The sequence below is a fragment of the Mycteria americana genome, chromosome 17, assembly GCF_035582795.1.
Source record: "Mycteria americana isolate JAX WOST 10 ecotype Jacksonville Zoo and Gardens chromosome 17, USCA_MyAme_1.0, whole genome shotgun sequence".
Classification (NCBI taxonomy): domain Eukaryota; kingdom Metazoa; phylum Chordata; class Aves; order Ciconiiformes; family Ciconiidae; genus Mycteria; species Mycteria americana.
The window spans coordinates 12,728,612-12,734,611 of NC_134381.1; positions in this window are offsets into that span (position 1 = coordinate 12,728,612).

The window sequence follows — 6,000 nt, forward strand, 5'->3', positions numbered from 1 at the left end:
GCTTTGAAGGAATAAAAAGCCAAGGAAGAATATGATATTATCGATACCAATAAAAGTGGTTATTCCTTTAATGATTACAGACCTTTCAATACAATTTATTTCCTTCTCCCCCCAAAAATCTGTGCAGAATATAACTCGTATTTTGAGGGTTTTTTTCCTATTGTTTTTAAAGATGATTTTCTGTAATTAAAGAAATACCTCAGCAAAGTTTAAATATGTATAAGAATGAGTATACACTATGCTGTTTGCCTAGTAGTTTTATAGATTTTGAGTGGTACATAAGATGCATATGGTTGTTCCTTTTCAAACCTGTTACAATCAGTTTATTTCAGTCAAATGTTAGGTTGTACGTGGCTAGCTCTCTAAAACTAATCTATCATTCCCACTGGATCAAAATTGCTAAAAGATTATTCCAAATAAACAGCAAGATAGGTGCCAAGATTCGTGTTCTTTGCCCTTTTCAGTGCATTGAAGATGATTTAGCAGGCCAGACTCTTTGGTAACAATGTTTTGGTTTTAAAAGAGCTACATTTATTCGCTTTCTGAGCTGAAAATTCGCCATTCTTGTGCAAGCCAAATTCCTATCGAGATCAGTGAGAGATCTCAGAGCATGAGGACTGTGGGATAGAAATGCTGACATAATTAGGTCATTTATTAACCTTTTTTACACTTCAGCTTAAAAAAACCCACAGGTGAGTTATCTGAAAAGCAAGATAGACCTAAAACTATTGTAACTAGCTCTTATCTGTGAAAGGGATTACATTCTGGTCACTAAAGCCAATAGGCTCGCATAGTTAATTAAGTTTATGTACAATGATGAAACATTAAAAAAAGATAATTTGGGTTGAATTAATAGCTGTTACAGGTTTGTCCAAGACATTTTTCCTCATAATATAAATGTCTAATAAGGAAATTGTGCTGGTTAGTGGGCTGTAAAAGAGTACATATCCGCCTTTCAAAGATATTCAGACACAGAGATTCTGCTGTATGTAACGTTTTGTTCATTGTCAATTACCTTGGAGATTTTATTTTTTTGACATGCTTAGCTGGATCTTTTCACAATTTAAAAGGCAATGTTGGTCCACTGTTAAATGGATACAGCCCATAATTAAAAACCCTGTGTATTAACCTGTAAACAGTTTTTAAAAACTGAATCCTGAATTCTTAAGTGTTACGGCAAATGTAGCGGATAACAATTCAAATGGTTCTTTGAAATTGCAGTGCTATTATTTGTGATCTTGTATTTTAACTACCTGAATCCACGTGGATGGAAATACCTTTCACATCAATTCTCAATATTGCCTTTTCAAATAACTGACATTTATGAAGGGGAATACTCTCGTGTTAATCTTATCTAAAACCTATAAGAGACAATTAGAGAAATTGTCTGGTTTAATCAAATCAGGGATTTTGCATATAAATAAGAGACAATATTCTATGTAGGGTCTTTATGTAGGTGCATTAGGATTCACTCACTGGCTCCAATGACCTATGTTGTCCCCATGACTGTTTCAATCCTGTGGTATTGTTTGGTTGTTTAGAGCTTGTTGGTTTTGAATGCTGTACATTTTTTTACTACTGCAATCCTAATGTTTCTTCACATACTTGTACAGTTCCACATTTGATGTATTAGTCTGAAATTCTGTTAAAAACATGAACAAAAATGGAAATGATATTTCTTTGGAAGTGTATTTTTACTGTATATCTAATTTGAACTAGTTGAACATACTTTACATTTTGCATGATAGGTGTGTAGTTCATTTTTTAAATATGAAAGAGACTTAAGAGTAACTTAGAATGAGAATATAATGAAACCTATACAAATATGGAAAATACATACAATGATTTGCTACTTTTTGACTCAAGAAACTTTTTGAAATACATTTTATCTAGTTTATTTAAGATAATGCAGATATTTCATCTTTGAGTTCATACACAATACAGAATATAAAAGGGGATTACACATTCGAAAAACTTTCAAGTCACCTTGGTACTCAACAGCACACTGGATTGTCCTTGTCAAGCAAAGAGAAAGGATATTTGATCTTAAGAATGCTGAATAAATATATTTTGATCTACAGTCGAGAGGGATAGCATTACTCTAAGTGATATGTAATCACAACTTAAAATTTATTGACACTATTAACAGCTACATTTAATAAAACTTATTTTTCATTCAAATTATCTAAGTTTGGGAAGAGAAGACTAAGGATCACTATACTAACACAGAAGCTGAATGCCTCCCTGGAAGCAAATGTCAATTTATCAAATACACTATGGATGGAGAAAGTGCCTCCAGGATATTTTGGTTTCCAAACTATCTTTTCTTTCTGGCTGTTAAAGAAAAACATATTTAGAGCACTCTCCTATAACCGGCTGTTAGTTTTTGTCTGTTGGAAGGTAAAGACTAAAGCTTTAGGCACCCGTAACAATAATCTTCACCTAAAGGAAAAGGAGAAAAAAAACCCAAATCAAAATAATAATCAGGCTTCATACTTAGGCATGATGATAGCAAAGACATACAGGTGACTAAAAGAAGTTCCATGTGTACATGCTTATGGTCTTCACAGTGATTTAATACTGCTTGGAAGGACAGATTTTAATTGAAAGTAGGTGAATTATGATTTTTTTTTTTTTTAACTTCAGAAAGCCAGGACTAATTACATAAGTCTGTCGCTGTTTTTTAAAATGAAATTTGACATAAGTTACCATTAGAAAGGGTCATAACATCAAATATAGCGTGAAGAGACAAGCCTAGACATTTTAAGAAGGACTTTTTTTCCCTTTTCTTTCCCTCTTTTTAACCCTGGTTCTTCTCCAGGACGCATCATGAACTGCTGGCAACGGGCTCAGCTTACGTTAATGAAGGGTCTATCATCTTCCTGTGACGCAGTTTATATCCTCCTGCTTATCTGCGTTCTTTGTACTGACTCTGGCAAACACTTCTCATTTACCTTACACAGTTTGGCTGTTCACAGCTTCTACAATATGAATCCTCCAACCAGCTGAACGCTACAGTGGGGTTTCTTCCTACCTCTGCAGAAATGTATCCCTTCTGAATCAGGAGGATTTAAACTGTTCCTGGTAGCAATTAATTTATCCGTAGCTAAAATAATGATCTGTAAAATAAATGGCTTATTCATTTCTGAGATCACTTTGACCTGCATTTGAAAAGGCTATAGGTGAAATATATGTGCAACATGTCCAATTCACATTAGCAGCCTGGGTTTGGATGGGTGCAAAATGCTTGTGCATCCACGTTTTGGTGCATACAATTATGCAGTTGCCAGCTATCCACATTTCTGCTTTCCAAGGTTATAATATTACATCTCCCTTTCCAGACCTTCAAGTCCTTTTTGTCTTGTCCTGTGAGTTGATTAGAACTCTGCTTAATCCCATACTTCAAATAACTTTGCCTGAGTCTGCAGTATCTTTGCTTAAAAAACTAAGTATAGCAAACCACAAACATCGTTCGCACCCTCCCATACATTGCATTTAAGGCTGGTCAGTCTCGGGTACGACACGTCACTACCCAGGTAGGCAGCAGGGGCTATACGGATCGTGGTCTGTTCTCATTCTAATTATAGAGAAGCAAAGGAATAAGTATTAGACTCTTGATCTACAGTGAATAAAAATGTGTTTTAAGGGTATCTTAGGAGTGGCAAATCACTTTAAAGAGCAATAAAGGGGGCATATTTTTGACACACAAGAAGCTGCCGTGGTTATGAAGACGAGCACCAAAGCAGCTGGACTCTAAGTGCTCATGTTTTCACTTCCATAAGTGGAGAGGTGGTCTTTTAATTCATTGCAGGCTTTAGCTGGGATGCTTAAAATGACGTGGAAAGCGGAGAATCAAGTTTGACTCTGTCATAACATTAGGTGAGTTATCAGTAATTTGTCTGAAAAGTCAATGGGGGAAAGATGGCTGCACCAAACAGCAGAGTGATGCCTTTTACAAGTAAAGACGCTGCTGCTGAAGCGTTTATCCCCCTGTTCTGCTGCTAGGAAGGCATCTGCACAGTGTCCATGTGCTTGATGTGGTAAACTTTCCTGAAAACATTCAGTAAGCAAGCAGACCTTCTGGGGAACAGCAGAGAAACTAATAATGTATAATTGCAATTAATTGTCATAATTTATAATTGTAATCAATACCCTGTCTCATTTTGCTAACATTTCTTATTTTGTGAGCTATGTACAAAGTTAGTCTTTTGGCATTTGGGGTGTTACAGAGTCATTTTTAGGTTCTTTTACTGAAGCTAGCTTTGGCTTTGTGCCATGAACGGGAGTAAGTGTTGACGTGCATCAGTCATCGTATAAGACTATCCGTAGTTAAAAAAGCATCAGATGTGAAATGGCAGTTATAGAAAAGCCTAAATCTCTAGCTGGATTTAGCTGCACTTTTGACTGTTTTATAAGGAGCTTTCACTCTTTACGTGGAGTGATGTGCAGTGAAGATAAGACTCGCACTGTCACAGAGTTGTGTCCAGGTTTTGTCATTGGAATCAACTCCGGCCACACGCGGCAGTGAGCAGACATGCCAAATGACTTCCTTCCAGCGTGCAAGTTTTCCATGTTGAGCGAGAGAGAGCCCAGCCTTAAAAATTATTTCCACTGAAGCAGCAAATACTGACAGGCCTAACAGATATAAATTTATATTACTACCATTTCTGCTACAATAGTACTCTCTCCCATAACCTTTTATACTAATTAAACACGTGTTTCTTCTCACTATTCAGCCTGGTAAAAATAGAGTTGCACTGGATCAGGGCTATGAATGGCATTTATCAATTTGACAATTTTATTTTCAAGGACTAGATAAAAAGATATACTGGCCATTTAATGGATTTCCAATCAGATTAATATGATGTCAGCAGTTTTTTCTGGCCTAACAACTGGATTTTTGTAGCAACAAAGGTCAGTAAATATTTTGGGGTTTTTGTTTTGAGCAAAGCACAGTACTTAAAATATGCAACCTGCTGACAGTAAATTCAGACCTAGCAATATCATTTAGCATGCTAATGCACAACACTGTGCAAATTATAATTATTTCCTGAGAATACCACTTCTGTGGAAGTTCTTCTTTTGTTAAAAAAAAATCCCTGTAAAAGGCATGGTTCTGCATATGTATTTACACAGCTTGTTTACATGGCATTATATCAACTGATTAGATTGTAAACTCCAGCATGTGCTGGTTTTGGCTGGGCTAGAGTTAATTTTCTTCATAGTCGCTAGTATGAGGCTGTGTTTTGGATTTGTGCTGGAAACTGTTGATAACCCAGGGGTGTTTCCGTCCCTGCTGAGCAGTGCTGACACTCAGTCAAGGCCTTTTCTGCTCTCACCCCACCCCACCAGCGAGGGGGCTGGGGGGCACAAGGGGCTGGGAGGGGACAGGGCTGGGAGAGCTGACCCCAGCTGCCCAAAGGGCTATCCCACGCCATAGGGCGTCATGCTCAGCGTATAAAGCTGGGGAAGAAGAAGGAGGAAGGGGGGGCGTTTGGAGTGATGGCGTTTGTCTTCCCAAGTCACCGTTACGCGTGATGGAGCCCTGCTGTCCTGGAGATGGCTGAACACCTGCCTGCCCGTGGGAAGGAGCGAATGGATTCCTTGCTTTGCTTTCCTCACACGTGTGGCTTTTGGTTTCCTGTTAAACTGTCTTTATCTCAACCCAGGAGTTTTCTCACTTTTACCCTTCCGATTCTCTCCCCCATCCCACTGCGGGGGAGTGAGCGAGCGGCTGGGTGGGGCTGAGTTGTCAGTTGGGGTTAAACCATTACACAGCACTTAAAAGAAAGCTAAATTTTTGCAACAACCTCTAGAAAAAAAGAAATAATTAAGCTTTTCATTAAAGAAAGAAACCTATTCTGGCCACTGCATTGTTTAGCCCAGTACCTATGAAAAAAAAATGGAACAGCTAAAACAAGAGGGACGCAAATATTTGGAAAGTGTTACGCAATTCTATGGTGACCTGGTTTAAGTGATAAATATCAGCAATGACTTTTT